We start from the raw sequence: 17899 nt of genomic DNA, 5'->3' as shown, positions 1-17899 counted from the left end.
TAGTAGCATCCTAAACGTGGCTAATGGACTTTGCTATAGTCCCACTAGTGCAAAGACATTTGCAGCACCTCTGCCTGCATTGCACACTCCAACTCATTATAACTAAGCCATTATACTAGCAAACACTCAGTGTACCTAGTGGCATCCTAAACGTGGCTATTGGACTTTTGTCTAGTCACACTAGTGGAAAGATATTTGCAGCACGTCTGCCTGCATTGCACACTCAAACTCTTTTTAACTAAGCCATTATACTAGCAAACACTCAGTGTACCTAGTGGCATCCTAAACGTGGCTATTGGACTTTTGTGTAGTCACACTAGTGGAAAGATATTTGCAGCACGTCTGCCTGCATTGCACACTCCAACTCATTATAACTAAGCCATTATACTAGCAAACACTCAGTGTACCTAGTGGCATCCTAAACGTGGCTATTGGACTTTTGTGTAGTCACACTAGTGGAAAGATGTTTGCAGCACGTCTGCCTGCATTGCACACTCAAACTCTTTTTAACTAAGCCATTATACTAGCAAACAGTCAGTGTACCTAGTGGCATCCTAAACGTGGCTATTGTACTTTTGTCTAGTCACACTAGTGGAAAGATATTTGCAGCACGTCTGCCTGCATTGCACACTCAAACTCTTTTTAACTAAGCCATTATACTAGTAAACACTCAGTGTACCTATTGGCATCCTAAACGTGGCTATTGGACTTTTGTGTAGTCACACTAGTGGAAAGATATTTGCAGCACGTCTGCCTGCATTGCACACTCAAACTCTTTTTAACTAAGCCATTATACTAGCAAACACTCAGTGTACCTAGTGGCATCCTAAACGTGGCTATTTAACTTTTGTGTAGACACACTAGTGGAAAGATATTTGCAGCACGTCTGCCTGCATTGCACACTCAAACTCTTTTTAACTAAGCCATTATACTAGCAAACAGTCAGTGTACCCAGTGGCATCCTAGACGTGGCTATTGGACTTTTGTGTAGTCACACTAGTGGAAAGATATTTGCAGCACGTCTGCCTGCATTGCACACTCAAACTCATTGTTACTAATACATTATAATACCAAAAATTGAGTAAACTTAGTGGCATACAAGAAGTGGCTGTTGTACTCCATTAATGCCCCACTGGTGCAAATCTATGTGCAGCACCTCTGCATGACACCCTCCGGCTCTGTTTTTAATAAGCTAAAATGATAGCAAAAAATACTGCCATTTAGTGGCATCATAGAACTGGCTCTTGTATTCCATTAGTGGCCCACTGGTGCCAAGCTATTTCTAGCACCTCTGCATGACACCCTCCTGCTCTGTTTTTAATAAGCTATAATGATAGCAAAAAATACTGCCATTTAGTGGCATCATAGAACTGGCTGTTGTATTCCATTAGTGGCCCACTGGTGCCAAGCTATTTCTAGCACCTCTGCATGACACCCTCCTGCTCTGTTTTTAATAAGCTATAATGATAGCAAAAAATACTGCCATTTAGTGGCATCATAGAACTGGCTGTTGTATTCCATTAGTGGCCCACTGGTGCCAAGCTATTTCTAGCACCTCTGCATGACACCCTCCTGCTCTGTTTTTAATAAGCTATAATGATAGCAAAAAATACTGCCATTTAGTGGCATCATAGAACTGGCTGTTGTATTCCATTAGTGCCCCACTGGTGCCAAGCTATTTCTAGCACCTCTGCATGACACCCTCCTGCTCTGATTTTAATACGCTATAATGATAGCAAAAAATACTGCCATTTAGTGGCATCATAGAACTGGCTGTTGTATTCCATTAGTGGCCCACTGGTGCCAAGCTATTTCTAGCACCTCTGCATGACACCCTCCTGCTCTGTTTTTAATATGCTATAATGATAGCAAAAAATACTGCCACTTAGTGGTATACAAAAAATGTCTGTAGGACTCCTTTATTGTGCCACTGGTGCCAAGCAATCTCAAGAACCTCTGCATTCTACACTCATGCCCATTTTGCTATGCTAATTTTATAGCAAACTCAGGGAATTCCTTGCTGCCTTTGATCATTACGAGGGATAGAAAGTGAAGCTTCTTTTACTGTCCTGGTACTCACAGAACACGGCCACTGTACCCATCTGTCCACTTTTGCCACGCTATTTAATTTGCACAAAGAGCTGACTCTTTTTCTGCCTTCCTAAAATTGTCTGGAATACTAAGTTAGTGTTCCTTTGCTGCCAAGCAAGGTACAACACATGTGCATTCTACACTCCTTTCCATTTCTGGAATGCAATTATTAACTGCAGGTAGTCTAGGCAATCTGTGACGAAGGTGCAGGCGTGGATATAATGTAGCCTGCATCCAATGATGGTTCTCTTGATGTCTGACAGCTCAATACGTTCTGTTTCCACTTCCAACACAAGTGATGACCTGCCAATCACACTCCCTGTTGCGGGTTAAGGAGTGGAAGTTCAGTGTGAAAAACCATGTGTGACTGCTGTCCCCACAGTCACAGAGGATGAAGAGCACGCAGATGCACTTGATGGGGCAGGTTGTGGTTGCACAGGCACGCTAGGCCGCATTGTAGCACAGTGAAATTCACATTGCGACTTATGCTTCATTTTAAGTCGTGTACAGGGTGGGCTCCCCAGTATGCAGCAAAACCAGGCAAAAGGAAAAGGACTCTAGGCAGTTGGGTTTATAAATGATTGTTTAACTTTACCAAAACAAACAATAAGAACCATGCATACAATTAAAATAATTGAACAATCTATTCTGTTGCCTACTACCTGCTAATCCCTCTGTGTAGCAGTAATTGTGTGTTTGTGCGTGTGTGTGTGTGTGTGTGTGTGTGTGTGTGCGAACACGACTTACCAGTGGCGCATCACAAGAGCTTACAAGTTATCTACCTAAACATAGACAAAACACATGACCCCCCCTGAATACCCTTGTTAGCTGAAGCCTCACAGATAATGCAGATGATAACAGTGTGAATGCAAACCACACAGCTCTGCAACACAGTCATGGAAATCTTGAAAAGCAACAGTCAATGCAAACATGTGTTGCTGTCCCTCTATGATTTAAACTGTACGTGACAATTTGACAGTGCAGAGGCAGCAAGTCTTATTGTCTATATAGTCGGCCTACCCAGAACAGATATGTGTTTTGCTAATAAAACAAAGTGTTGCGTGCCCGCATTATTGTCTGGGCACAGCCTACCGTACCCGGGTACTGTGATGTCCAGTTGCCATAAATACAGACTTTACGCTCCTCTCACGGTAAACAGTATAGACAGCACCGTAAGAATGTTGGTCTGTGGCACAGGATGCTGCTCACTGACGTTACAGTGCTCATCATCAAAGTACAACACAACTCCCCTCACAATTGAACGAAGTGTTTCCGCGGTGGCTCCTTGCTGTAACATACACCTTTAGCTTTTCCTTCTGTTCATAGACAGCATTTCCAAGTCCACACTCGAAGAGCAATTTTATATTGCTATAGTGACCAAAGGCAGATCCAAAAAAACAGCAGCCCCTTATGTGTAGTCTGCAACAATGCATGCAATGAACGGCAAATAAGCATATTGCATTGACAGTTGCTAAAGCTGAGCAATACACCTTCACGCTGTCAATTCATATCCATGTGATACTTCATGGAGGAAGTACTCAAAAGTGTGAGTTTTTGCCTTCTACTTACAGATTGTTGACAAATCTTACAGATTACATGACTTTGATGATCCTTTGCGATGTCCAAAAATTCACAGGCTAGGAAAGGCTTACAGCCCATGCGACCTGCATAGCCAACACGACATCTGCTCAGAGTCAAAGTTGTGGTCCAGGATTCAGTTGTTGACGTGCTTCCAGTACTTTGTCTCTGGCCAGGAAGACGCAACGTAACCTCGTCGTCAGTAGCATCCTCCTCCACCTCCTCTGCTGACCTCATCGACTGGCTGACTTTGGTTTGACAGTAAGTGTTGTCTCCAACCTCATCAATAACCCTGTGTGTTTTCATTCCCCTCGTCCTGAGTCCTCCGAGACAACCTCTTCCTGCCCTGACCGAATAGTAAAGTTGTCCTTCCAATCAGGTATCTGTGCTCCTCATCATGATCCCCATTGTCTCCACCAGGAGGATTTAATTTTTGGAAATGAGGGTGTAGATTAGGCACAGCACCTTCTTCATCGGGGCCTGGATCCCAGTCACAAAGCTTCAGGCTATCTGCGCAGATCATTTCCCCTGTCTCATGGAACTCGCTACCTCAACACGTTAGATTATATGCTACACACGCAAGCTTCAAACTGAATCTGAAAACTCATCTGTTCAGAAATGACTATAACCTTCAATGACACCACCACCATACGTACTTGACGCTCAACCTAAACAACTCCTACTGTCTCCTCCCAAAAATCCTTTAGGATGTAATCCCGCAAGGGCAGGGCCCTCTTCCCTCTGTACCAGTCTGTCTATAGTTACTTGTATATGTATTCTGTATGTAACCCCCTTCTCATGTACAGCACCATGGAATCAATGGTGCTCTATAAATCAATAATAATAAAAATAATAATAACTTCCTTGTCTGTACTCATTGCAGCTTTGGAGCAGACCTCTGATTCCCAGGCTATAGTGCGACTGAACAGCTATGCAAACTCAACCATCTCTGTCACTCCATACTCAGCAGGGCTGGTGGAAACTTGAGAGCTGTTAGGAAGCAAGTGCGATTGGATTGACACCACAGAGGAATGGAGTATTTGGGATCTTGAAATTGGGGTGGAGGAGAGGCCACTTTATGGAGCAATTCAGATCCATTGAAGCAACTGCTGATTTGGCCTCATCTACATTTGTTAGCGATGGTCGTGTCCATGAAAAAAGGGATCATATCAGATTATCCATGGGAAGAAGTACACCTGTTCTTTTTGATGTTATTTGTTGTTACAAAACGGTGACACCTTAAACGCAAGCAGCCTGCTGCGGTTTCAGTTGTGCCCAGGCATCAGCTGCCATTTAGGCCTGTGCCTCGGGTTGTCCAGCTGGCTGCTTTCTCCTCCACGTCTAAGTGTGGAGAGGCAGCTAGTGCGCATGCGTGTGCCGATTTACCCCAGCCGCAGCCTAACTCCAGTGTTTCGCCTAGTGAGTATGCTCAGCCTGACTGTGCCATTCCTGAGGCTAAGTCTTCATTTCGGGATACAGCGCATGCTCCCACACTTAGTGCGAAAAGCCTCTTTGCACAGGTACTTGCACTCCGTGCCGAGTCTAAGTCCTGTGTTGTGCATAGACACCATGCTGATGGTCTTTTTTCAGAGACTGTATTTCATGCAACTGACCATGGTCAGGCACTTACTGCATCAAAAACTAGGTCCGGTAATGAACTCTTTGGCCCTGCCCCTGATGTGGGGGGCCCATTTAGACCACAGGGCATCAGGTGTCCTGACGATGTGGCCAGGCCACTCCCAAATGGCTTGCAGAGGCCCGCCCCTATGACTTGTCACCTCATTATTGATGGTCAGACGATGACTGGTGAGGTGTTTGGGTCATGACAGCCATGAGGTCATCATTGAAGTTGCGGTTCCAAATAGGACGCTAGTTATGCCACTCATGACGTATCACTCTGCTTTTGTCTGCAGGAGGTGCATTGTGGTCCACCCTGGTTTGTGGCGGACCCAGGTTATAAAAGGGGCTGGAGACAACAAGGAGGTGCGCAGTCTTCTATTATGCTCCGAAAGAGCACACCTCCATGTGTTGAACCCATTGCGACTTTAGGCCAGAGGTAGGCAGGGATAGGGCGTCGATGCAGGCCACCACCACAGTTGGTAACGCAGAACGGTTAAGACCAGCTCTTGTCCTACAAGTCCTGCTTGTGCAGCCCAGTGGCATTAACAGGCCTGCTGCTGCTGATGCGCCTGCTGTTCACAGGTGTGGCCCCAATGCACATGGTCAGCGTCCTGAATGGCCCCTGTGATGTTAACAGGGAGTTCCTGGGCTGGGTGGGCGTGTGGACCCTGTTACGCTAACAGGGCTCCCAGTCTCAAGATCCGAGTGGCGTCTAACTTGGTTCAGGCTACTATTAGTTTCATAGCCACACAGCTCTGTATCCTCCACCGAACCTTCCAGTTGCCAACCTCTCCTTTTCCATCTGGGAGCACGGTGGACACTGACTGCTGATGGGGATATATACCTTTCTCTTTCTTTTCTTATTAATTTTCGTTATATAGCGGTAACATAGTATATACCACCTTATCCAAATCTGCCAGTCCCACCGTAACAGATGGTGTTTCTTCATCAAATGTTACTTTTGCTTAACCCACAGACCAAAACTTTTTTCCCCTTTCCAACACACCTGTTCCCCTTTTCACCCGCATCTGTCCTTTTTCAACTCATTTTGTATATGACCAAAAGTGCAACTCTGCAGGGACACCGTACTCAATGGCATCTCAGCACAACAGCCAGCCCTCGGTCCCTCAGATGTGGACAAGTAAAAGACCATTTCCTCCTATCCATGACAAACCGTTGAGATTCACTCTGTGCAGCACTGGTGGTTAGTGGAAAAGCAGATCGAAGATTGCGTAACACCTTCTGAAGATACTCCTGTACACGTGCGTCCCTTTATATGGCAGGAATTATTTCGCCAAATTTTGTCTTGTACCGGGGATCTAACAGTGTGGCAACCCAGTAGTTAGCATTACTTCGAATTCCTACAATCCGAGGGTCATGTTGTAGGTAGTGCAGCAAGAAGACGCTCATGTGTCTTGTGCATCCAGGAGGACCAAGTCCTTGGTGTGTTGGTGGCAGAGAGGTGAGAATCGTGCCTCCTTCCTCTGCCCTCTCCCCCCAACCTCGCACAACCGAAATGTGAGCAAGCTCTCACTCATCTGCTGAGTCTTCCATGCCCATCGCAAGTTCGTCCTCCATTTCTTCATGGCTCCTGCACCTTCCTCAACAATTTTTGCTATTAATATGCGCCCTTGTTAATCCCTATCCCCCACCATAACTGCTGCCTAGGTGCCGCTTACCGTATGGACCTTGTAGATCTTATTATCCCTTTGCATATGACTCCTCCTGTACTTCCTCACCTTCCTCTTGGACCAATACCTGACTCCGAATAATGCTTACAGTGTGCTCCATCATGTAGGTGACCAGAATTGTCACGCTGAGAATGGCATTGCCAGTGCTAAACATCTTCGTCGACATTTGGAAACTGTGTAGAAGGGTGCATAGGTCCTTGATCTGACACCACTCCAGCAGCGTGATCTGCACCACCTCTGGATCAAGTTAGCCCAGGGTATACGTCATACCGTATTTCAGCAGGGCTCTGCGGTGCTGCCACACACTCTGCAACATGTGCAGATTCCAATTCCTGCGTGTCGGAACATCGCATTTCCGGCGTTTAACTGCCAGACCCTAAGACTTCCGGAGCGATGAAAGTTGTTGAGCTGCTGGGTGCGAAGGATGAAAGTGACCACATAGCAGCGTGCCCGCTGCACAAGGCCATGCAGGCCGGGATGGTATTTTAAAAATTGCTGGAGAATCAGATTCAACACGTGAGCCATACAAGGCCCGTGTGTCACAATGCCCTGACGAAGGGCCGCAGACAGGTTTGCATCATTGCCGCACACGACTTTTAAGTCACCAACGTAGTCCACTCAATCAATTTGTACTCTGGTCCCAATGGGAAGACACCACACCCTTTTTTAGGCCCCTCCTGTCTGCAGACCACTGCCAGACAAAGCTATGAACCTCTTGTTACTGTTACCCCCAGTTCAGTTTTATGAGTTTGTGTGCTTGTTACCTGACTACGTTTCCTGCTTGCTGTTTATGTACCTCGTTGGCCGATCCGCATTTCACCTCTGCTTGTTTTCTGATTAAGTCCTGGCCATCCCATTCTGTTCCTCTTCCTCAATTAATGTTTTTGAACCTGCATGACTACTATTCTCTGGAACTGCAGCCTTCCACATTTATTGATCAACGTGGGCCCTGTGTAATTCTAAATCACTGTATAGGGGTTAAAGGGTTTCAGGGTTCTGGGTGTCCAGCTTGGTGAGTGGCTTGCCTCTAGCCTATCCTTTACAGCCCATCTGAGTGTGTCGATCCAGGCAGGCGTTACACCGTGCCCTCTGCAGAAGGCCATGTAGGCAGGGATAGTGTTTTAAAAATTGCTGGACAACCAGGTTCAACACGTGAGCCATACAAGGCACGTGTGTCACATTGCCCTGAAGAAGGGTCGCATACTGGTTTGCATCATTGTCGCACCCGACCTTCCCTGACTGCTGGTTGACTGTAGACAACCATTGATGAAACTCGGTCTCACTCTCCAGAGCTAACCGTCCACAATTCCTCAGCGGTGTCTCACATTTCCCCTACATTTCAAAGTAAACATTTGACCGCATAATGGCCTTGAGCTCTGCTGCCAGCATAGTAAGGAGGTGTGTGGGATTCCTTGGGCACAGTTACAAGGAAGGGTGGCCTGACCACACAGGGTTTGGGCCGAGGTGGAGGACCCACACGAGGTTGAGGAGGCAGAAGCAGTGGAGGAACTTGTACATACAGAGGAAGGATTGACACACAAGTCGTGGGGACGGCAAGACTTGTACAGCAAACCCTTCTCCATCTCTCACCATAGTTACCCAGTGCCCAGTCAGCAACATGTAACTCCCCTGTCCATGCTTACTGGTCCAAGTATCTGTGTTGAAATGCACCCTGTCACACACAGAGTTTCTCAAGGAATCGGTGAGGTTGTGTGGGACCTACTGTGGTAGCGCGGGCACGCCTTTCTTGGAGAAGGAGTGACGACTGGCCATCGGCTCTTGGGGCACTGCAATGGGCATAAGGTTTCGAAAATCCTCGGTCTCAAAAGGGTGTAAAGGCAGCCTTTCTGTTGCCAACAAGTTGCAGATGATGAAACTCAACCTCTTAGGCATGTCATGCCCTTCGAAAATCATGTAAAACATAGCGAGGGGACTCCAACCACAGTCTCCCTCGTTTCCACTAATTGAGCCACACACACCCCACTTGACTGGCATCAGTTGACCCCCCCTTTTGAAAAAGAAAAAGATGCTTTGCATGAAACACTCTCAAAAATACGCGTGCCTTTCCCGTCCCCTGGCTGACCCAGGGGAAGAAAAGTCCTCTGAGAGCCATGACTTGTTCATCTTGGTTCTTTTAGAAACACAGCGAGGGGACTCCAACCACAGTCTCCCTCGTTTCCACTAACTGGGCCACACACACCCCACTTGACTGGCATCGGTTGAGCCCCCTTTTGAAAAAGAAAAAGATGCTTTGCATGAAGCACTCTTAAAAATACGCGTGCCTTTCCCGTCCCCTGGCTGACCCAGGGGAAGAAAAGTCCTCTGAGAGCCATGACTTGTTCATCTTGGTTCTTTTAGAAACACAGCGAGGGGACTCCAACCACAGTCTCCCTCGTTTCCACTAACTGGGCCACACACACCCCACTTGACTGGCATCGGTTGAGCCCCCTTTGGAAAAAGAAAAAGATGCTTTGCATGAAGCACTCTCAAAAATACGCGTGTCTTTCCCGTCCCCTGGCTGACCCAGGGGAAGAAAAGTCCTCTGAGAGCCATGACTTGTTCATCTTGATTCTTTTAGAAACACAGCGAGGGGACTCCAACCACAGTCTCCCTCATTTCCACTAACTGGGCCACACACACCCCACTTGACTGGCATCGGTTGAGCCCCCTTTTGAAAAAGAAAAAGATGCTTTGCATGAAGCACTCTCAAAAATACGCGTGCCTTTCCCGTCCCCTGGCTGACCCAGGGGAAGAAAAGTCCTCTGAGAGCCATGACTTGTTCATCTTGGTTCTTTTAGAAACACAGCGAGGGGACTCCAACCACAGTCTCCCTCGTTTCCACTAACTGGGCCACACACACCCCACTTGACTGGCATCGGTTGAGCCCCCTTTTGAAAAAGAAAAAGATGCTTTGCATGAAGCACTCTCAAAAATACGCGTTCCTTTCCCGTCCCCTGGCTGACCCAGGGGAAGAAAAGTCCTCTGAGAGCCATGACTTGTTCATCTTGGTTCTTTTAGAAACACAGCGAGGGGACTCCAACCACAGTCTCCCTCGTTTCCACTAACTGGGCCACACACACCCCACTTGACTGGCATCGGTTGAGCCCCCTTTGGAAAAAGAAAAAGATGCTTTGCATGAAGCACTCTCAAAAATACGCATGTCTTTCCCGTCCCCTGGCTGACCCAGGGGAAGAAAAGTCCTCTGAGAGCCATGACTTGTTCATCTTGGTTCTTTTAGAAACACAGCGAGGGGACTCCAACCACAGTCTCCCTCATTTCCACTAACTGGGCCACACACACCCCACTTGACTGGCATCGGTTGAGCCTCCTTTTGAAAAAGAAAAAGATGCTTTGCATGAAGCACTCTCAAAAATACGCGTGCCTTTCCCGTCCCCTGGCTCACCCAGGGGAAGAAAAGTCCTCTGAGAGCCATGTCCACATTGTCAGTGGACAGACGCTTGTGCTTATCTGCCAGCAGACCCCCAGCAGCACTGAAGACAGGTTCCGAGAGAACGCACGCTGCAGGACACGACAAGATCCCCAAGGCATACGTGGCAAGCTCAGGCAATTTATCCAGATTGGAAGCCTAAAATGAGCAGGGCTCAAGTTGCACAGTAATGGCATCGACGTTTCCTTGCATATACTCATATATCTGTGTGTCCTCCTCTTTTTCCTTGTCCAGCTGTTTTGTTTTCGCATGAGTATATGTCCTTGTCACTTTCCCATGTGTTTGTGTTGTGTTGTGAGTTGTTTGTCACCTTTTGGACACCTTTGAGGGTGTTTTCTAGGTGTTTTTATGTGTTTGTGATTGCCTGCCATTGTTTCCTATGCAGTTCGAGTTCGGTTCGTCGAACGTTCGACGAGCCGAACTCGAACGGGACCTCCGTTCGGCGAACCGGCCTCGAGCCGAACCGGGACCGGTTCGCTCATCTCTATTAGAGACTCCATCTTTATTACCCCTTGTCAGCCCTCCACGATCCTGCTCTTCTGTCTTCTTTCCCCTTCAACACATGCAGCTCTGTCTGCTCCATCAGACAGCACAGCTGCATGGGGGAAGACGCTGTGCTCCGTGGAGAAATCACTCTGTGAGAGTGACCACAGGCTCCCGGCTGTAAGCGGTGGCACGGGTTGCCATAGCAATGCTGCTCCGATCACGTAATTCCGGTGCCGCTGCGTGCTGGTAGCGGGACGTCCCCGTCACCGCTACCAAGCGCGTTGCTATGGCAATGGCGATCTCCGTGATTGACCGGCTGTGTCAGCCGGTCAGGAGCCGGCTTCTGCGGACGCTGGTAACTACGGTAAACATCGGGTAACCCAGAAGCCCTTTCCTTGGTTACCCGATGTTTACCTTCGTTACCAGGGTCCGCCGCTCTCACGCTGCCTGTGCCAGCCCCCTGCACACATAGCCATACTACACATCAGGTTAAATTAACCCGATGTGTACTCTGGCTAGGAGAGCAGGGAGCCAGCGCTAAGCAGTGTTCGCTGGTAACCAAGGTAAATATCGGGTTGGTTACCCAATATTTACCTTAGTTACCAAGCGCAGCATCGCTTCCACGCGTGCTGCTGGCTGGGGGCTGTGGTCACTGGTTGCTGGTGAGATCTGCCTGTGTGACAGCTCACCAGCAACCCGTGTAGCGACGCTCTAGCAATCCCTGCCAGGTCAGGTTGCTGGTGGGATCGCTAGAGCGTCGCTTAGTGTGACGGTACCTTAAGGGAACGGGGAAGCAGAGCGGGGAGTCGAGCTAGAGCATGTCGCCGGTACACGGCGATACACAAACGTGCACCGTGTAACAGAGAGATGCAATGACAGGTCCTACATGACGCGTCATAGTCATGTGACCAGTCTGTAGCCAATGAGATAACAGGCACATGACTGGTCACATGGCTATTTTTCACGTCACGATAGGTCCTGCATCACTGCTGGCAGTGCTGGTTACCGGGAGGATTCAGCAATCATCGGATGGAATAGCGGCAGGAGACAGAGTGCAGGAGGGATCGCGGGGACCGGTAAGTGTTATGGCAATGTTTATTAACTGTATGTGTACGTTTATAATGTGTTTTGATGTGTTTGTGATTGCCTCCTATTGTTTCCTATGCGGTTCGAGTAATTCGCCGAACCGGTTCGCCGAACCGAACTCGAATGAGACCTCCGTTCGGCGAACCGAACTCGAGCCGAACCACGGCCGGTTCGCTCATCTCTACTGAAGAGCGCAAACTCCTAGACACAAGTCCACCCAGAAATAAAGCCAGAAAGAAAGCACAGCGAAAGATGAACATATATAAGCCAACCCGGAATGTGATTGGGTAGATTAAAATAGGAAAATAAAAAAAAACATCTGTAGAGGAGCGAATCAAGAAAGGAGAATAAAGACAATAGGAACCATCAGCATTTGGAATGGGAAGAAAATGCAATAGGCCAGCAGAGAAAGAAACTAAACATGCAAAAACAGGTCATCAGATCGAATCCCAAAACCAAGCCATGACAAACAGGACTACCATCAACCATGTGCAATTTAAAATACTATTGTCATATTTTGAAAACGTTGCCACGACATCAAAACAAAATAAATTGATTAAAAAGAAAATAGATTCGAAACAAAATAGAAAATGTTATTAAAGTTATGATTAAAATTTAAAGGAATTGTCCCACCAAGAAAGTTCATTTTAATCAATAGATCTTGGAATATAAAATTTGTACAAATCAGGTGTTTAAAAAATGTTCCTGTGCTGAGATCATTTTTTATATATATATATATATATATATATATATATATGTATATATATACAGTCATATGAAAACGTTTGGGCACCCCTATTAATGTTAATGTTTTTTCTTTATAACAATTTGGGTTTTTGCAACAGCTATTTCAGTTTCATATATCTAATAACTGATGGACTGAGTAATATTTCTGGATTGAAATGAGGTTTATTGTACTAACAGAAAATGTGCAATCCGCATTTAAACAAAATTTGACAGGTGCAAAAGTACAAAAGTATGGTCACCCTTATCAATTTCTTGATTTGAACACTCCTAACTACTTTTTACTGACTTACTAAAGCACTAAATTGGTTTTGTAACCTCATTGAGCTTTGAACTTCATAGGCAGGTGTATCCAATCATGAGAAAAGGTATTTAAGGTGGCCACTTGCAAGTTGTTCTCCTATTTGAATCTCCTATGAAGAGTGGCATCATGGGCTCCTCAAAACAACTCTCAAATGATCTGCAAACAAAGATTATTCAACATAGTTGTTCAGGGGAAGGATACAAGAAGTTGTCTCAGAGATTTAAACTGTCAGTTTCCACTGTGAGGAACATAGTATGGAAATGGAAGAACACAGGTACACTTCTTGTTAAGCCCAGAAGTGGCAGGCCAAGAAAAATATCAGAAAGGCAGAGAAGAAGAATGGTGAGAACAGTCAAGGACAATCCACAGACTACCTCCAAAGACCTGCAGCTTCATCTTGCTGCAGATGGTGTCAATGTGCATCGGTCAACAATACAGAAGGAGAAGTTGTATGGGAGAGTGATGCGAAAGAAGCCGTTTCTACAAGCACGCCCCAAACAGAGTCGCCTGAGGTATGCAAAAGCACATTTGGACAAGCCAGTTACATTTTGGAAGAAGGTCCTGTGGACTGATGAAACAAAGATTGAGTTGTTTGGTAATACAAAAAGGCGTTATGCATGGAGGCAAAAAAACACGGCATTCCAAGAAAAGCACTTGCTACCCACAGTAAAATTTGGTGGAGGTTCCATCATGCTTTGGGGCTGTGTGGCCAATGCCGGCACCGGGAATCTTGTTAAAGTTGAGAGTCGCATGGATTCAACTCAGTATGAACAGATTCTTGACAATAATGTGCAAGAATCACTGACGAAGTGAAGCTACGCAGGGGATAAATATTTCAGCAAGACAATGATCCAAAACACCGCTCCAAATCTACTCAGGCATTCATGGACAGGAACAATTACAATGTTCTGGAATGGCCACCCAGTCCCCAGACCTGAATATCATTGAAAATCTGTGGGATGATTTGAAGCATGCTGTCCATGCTCGGTGACCATCAAACTTAACTGAACTGGAATTGTTTTGTTAACAGGAATGGTGAAATATACCTTCATCCAGGATCCAGGAACTCATTAAAAGCTACAGGAAGCAACCAGAGGCTGTTATTTTTGCAAAAGGAGGATCTGCAAAATATTAATGTCACTTTTATGTTGAGGTGCCCATACTTTTGCACCGGTCAAATTTTGTTTAAATGCTGATTGCACATTTTCTGTTAGTACAATAAACCTCATTTCAATCCAGAAATATTACTCAGTCCATCAGTTATTAGATATATGAAACTGATAGCTGTTTCAAAAACCCAAATTGTTATAAAGAAAAAATGTTAACATTAATAGGGGTGCCCAAACTTTTTCATATGACTGTATATATATATATATATATATATATATATATATATATATATTTGCTATGTACTGTGTAATGGCCGTTTGTGACCATACAAGGACATTATCTGGTCATACCACATTTCCTGGACTGGGGAGGTATTAAAAACAGTATACAGACATTACAGCATGGATTCACAAATATTTCTCCCTTTGAAAAACATTTTTTAAATCAGACAGGAAAATGCTTTACCTCACAAAAAGAATCAGCTTTGATCCCATACGGTGCGATCTATATATTCTCTTTTGCCTTCTCCCCTGTCCACAAACTGTGGTATGATCACATCATGCCCTGTATGGTCAGCCATTACACAATGCAGTAACATGGACACTTTTAAGATTATCTCAGCACAGGAACATTTTTTTAAACATATCCAATTGTGGAAGTTATTATTATTTCACGATTTGTTGATTAAAATTAACTTGTTACTGGGAAAACCAATATTTGATCACACAATAGGTACATGCAGGAATATAATGTTGTGAAATTACTCTGATTGATTAGTCACTACCAAGAACCAGCTATCTGAAAAACAATGTCACAATCAGAAAATATAAAAATAAACAAGAGAAAGTATAAAACAATGATAGGTAAATAAGCTAGATGGTCACAATACTGTTAAGCACAAATAATATTGATAGGTAGACCATATCACCAAACATAGTCCAAGAGTTCAAGGCTACCTACCCCAAGAACCTTCTGATCTCCTGATGAACCTCTGCTTTGTTAATTAATGCAAGCATTTTGTGGTATTGTATATACAGGTGCATCTCAATAAATTAGAATATCATCAAACACATATATTATATAGAGTCATTACACACAGAGTGATCTTTTTAAAGTGTATATTTCTGTTAATGTTGATGATTATGGCTTACAGCCAATGAAAACCCAAAAGTTGTTATCGCACAAAAATTAGCATAATATATAAGACCAACTGAAAAAATGATTTTAAACTCAGATATATTGGTGCCTACTGAAAAGTATGTACAGTATATGCATTCAATACTTGGTCGGGGCTCCTTTTGCATGAATTACTGCATCCATGCGGCGTGGTATGGAGGCGATCAGCCTGTGGCACTGCTGAGGTGTTATGGAACCCAGGTTGCTTTGATAGCAGCCTTCAGCTCGTCTGCGTTGCTGAGTCTGGTGTCTCTCATCTTCCTCTTGACAATACCCCATAGATTCTCTAAGGGGATTAGGTCAGGTGAGTTTGCTGGCCAATCAAGCACAGTGATACTGTGGCTATTAAACCAAGTATTGGTACTTTTGTCAGTGTAGACAGGTGCCAAGCCCTGTTGGAAAATAAAATTTCTATCTCCGAAAAGCTTGTCGGCAGAGGGAAGCATGAAGTGCTCTAAAATTTCATGGTAGATGGCTCCGCCTACTTTGGTCTTAATAAAACAGCGTGGACCTACAACAGCAGATGACATGGCTCCCCAAACCATCACTGATTGTGGAAATTTCACACTAGACCTCAAGCAGCTTGGATTGTGGCCTTTCCACTCTTCCTCCAGACTCTGGGACCTTGATTTCCAAATGACATGCAAAATTTACTTTCATCTGAAACCTTGGACCACTGAGTAACAATCCAGTTTGTTTTCTCCTTGGTCCAGGTAAGACGCTTCTGGCGTTGTCTATTGATCATGAGTGGCTTGACACAAGGAATGCGACACTTGTAGCCCATGTCTTGGATACATCTGTGTGTGGTGGCTCTAGAAGCACTGACTCCAGCAGCAGTCCACTCCTTGTGAATCTCCAAAACATTTTTGAACGGCCTTTTTTTAACAATCCTATTAAGGCTGCGGTTATTCCAGTTGCTTGTGCACCATTTTTCTACCACACCTTTTCCTTCCACTCAACTTTCCGTTAATATACTTGGATACAGCCCTTGGATACAGCTTACCCTCTTTGTGGAGTGTGTTAATGACTGCCTTCTGGACATCTGTCAAGTCAGCAGTCTTCCCCATTATAGTGTAGCCTACTGAACCAGACTAAGGGATCATTTTAAGCTTAGGGCGCCTTTGCAAGTGCTTTGTGGTAATTATTCTAATTTTCTGAGATAACTTTGGGGTTTTTATTTGCTGTAAGCCATAATCATCAACATTAACAGAAATAAACACTTGAAATAGATCACTCTGTTTGTAATGACTCTATATAATATATATGTTTCCTCTTTCGTTTTAAATTACTTAAATAAATTAACTTTTTGATGATATTCTAATTTATTGAGATGTACCTGTATTCATATATTATGACTTATTGCATAATTAACTCAACTTTGAATCCTTCTTGATATACAATCTATACTCTAAAACCATACATGCTTGGTTTGCATCCATGTAGTGCCCCTATACAGCTCTATGTAATAGATATCAATGCACCAACTTCTTCCCTCCTTAGGCAATAGTTGTTTGTATAAATGGCCTCTGTAATAAGTAGAGATGAGCCACCCCCCTGGAGTTCGAGTTCGGTTCGGTTCGACGAACCTCTCGAAAACCCCATTTAAAACAATGGGAGGCAATCACAAACACATAAAAACACATTATAAATGTACACATACAGTTAATAAACACTGCCATAACACTTACCGGTGCCCGCGATGCGTCCTGCACACTGTCTCCTGCAGCTTTTCCATCAGTAATCGCTGTGTCCTCCCGGTAACCAGCAGTGATGCAGGACCTACCGTGACATCAAAATAGCCATGTGACCAGTCACGTGTCTATTAACTACAGACTGGTCACATGGCTTTCACGTCATGTCCTGTCCTAGGTCCTGTCATTGCACTTTCCGGTACACGGTGCATGTTTGTGTATCGTCGTGTACCGGCGACATGCTCTGGCACACGGTCGACTCCCCGTTCTGCTTCCCCGTTCCATTATCGACCGGCTGACACAGCCGGTAAATAACGGAGATCACCGTTGCCATAACAAAGCGCCTGTTAGCGGGGACGTCAAAGCTAGCAGCGGCAGCAGGAATCACGTGAGCGGAGCACTGTTGCTATGGCAACCCGTCTGTCAGTGGTGACAGTACCGCTAACAGCCAGCAGCACTGATCACTCACGGTGTGAAAAGCATGCACGGGGAGCAGCATCGTCTTCCCCATGCAGTGCTGCTGATGAAGCAGAGCTGCATGTGTTGAAGGAGAAAGAAGACAGAAGAGCATGGATCGTGGAGGGGTAAGAGGGAGTAATAAACACGGAGTCTCTAAGTGTGTCTGTGTATTTATTTCTATTAAAATATTTTTTCTCTGTGTGGTGTCTTTTTTTTAACCCTTTATTGGAGATTCTTAATGGACGGGTCAAACTTGCCTGACATTAAAAATCTCTGGCTTAATACTAGCTAGTAAAACAAAGCTAGTATTAACTCATAATTACCCAGCGAATCACCGGCATCAGGGCAGCTGGAAGAGTTGGATACAGCGCCAGATGATGGCGCTTCTATGAGAGCACCATTTCCTGGGGCGGCT

This window comes from Anomaloglossus baeobatrachus, chromosome 2 (genome assembly GCF_048569485.1).
Source record: "Anomaloglossus baeobatrachus isolate aAnoBae1 chromosome 2, aAnoBae1.hap1, whole genome shotgun sequence".
NCBI lineage: Eukaryota > Metazoa > Chordata > Amphibia > Anura > Aromobatidae > Anomaloglossus > Anomaloglossus baeobatrachus.
This window is presented reverse-complemented; position numbering follows the sequence as displayed.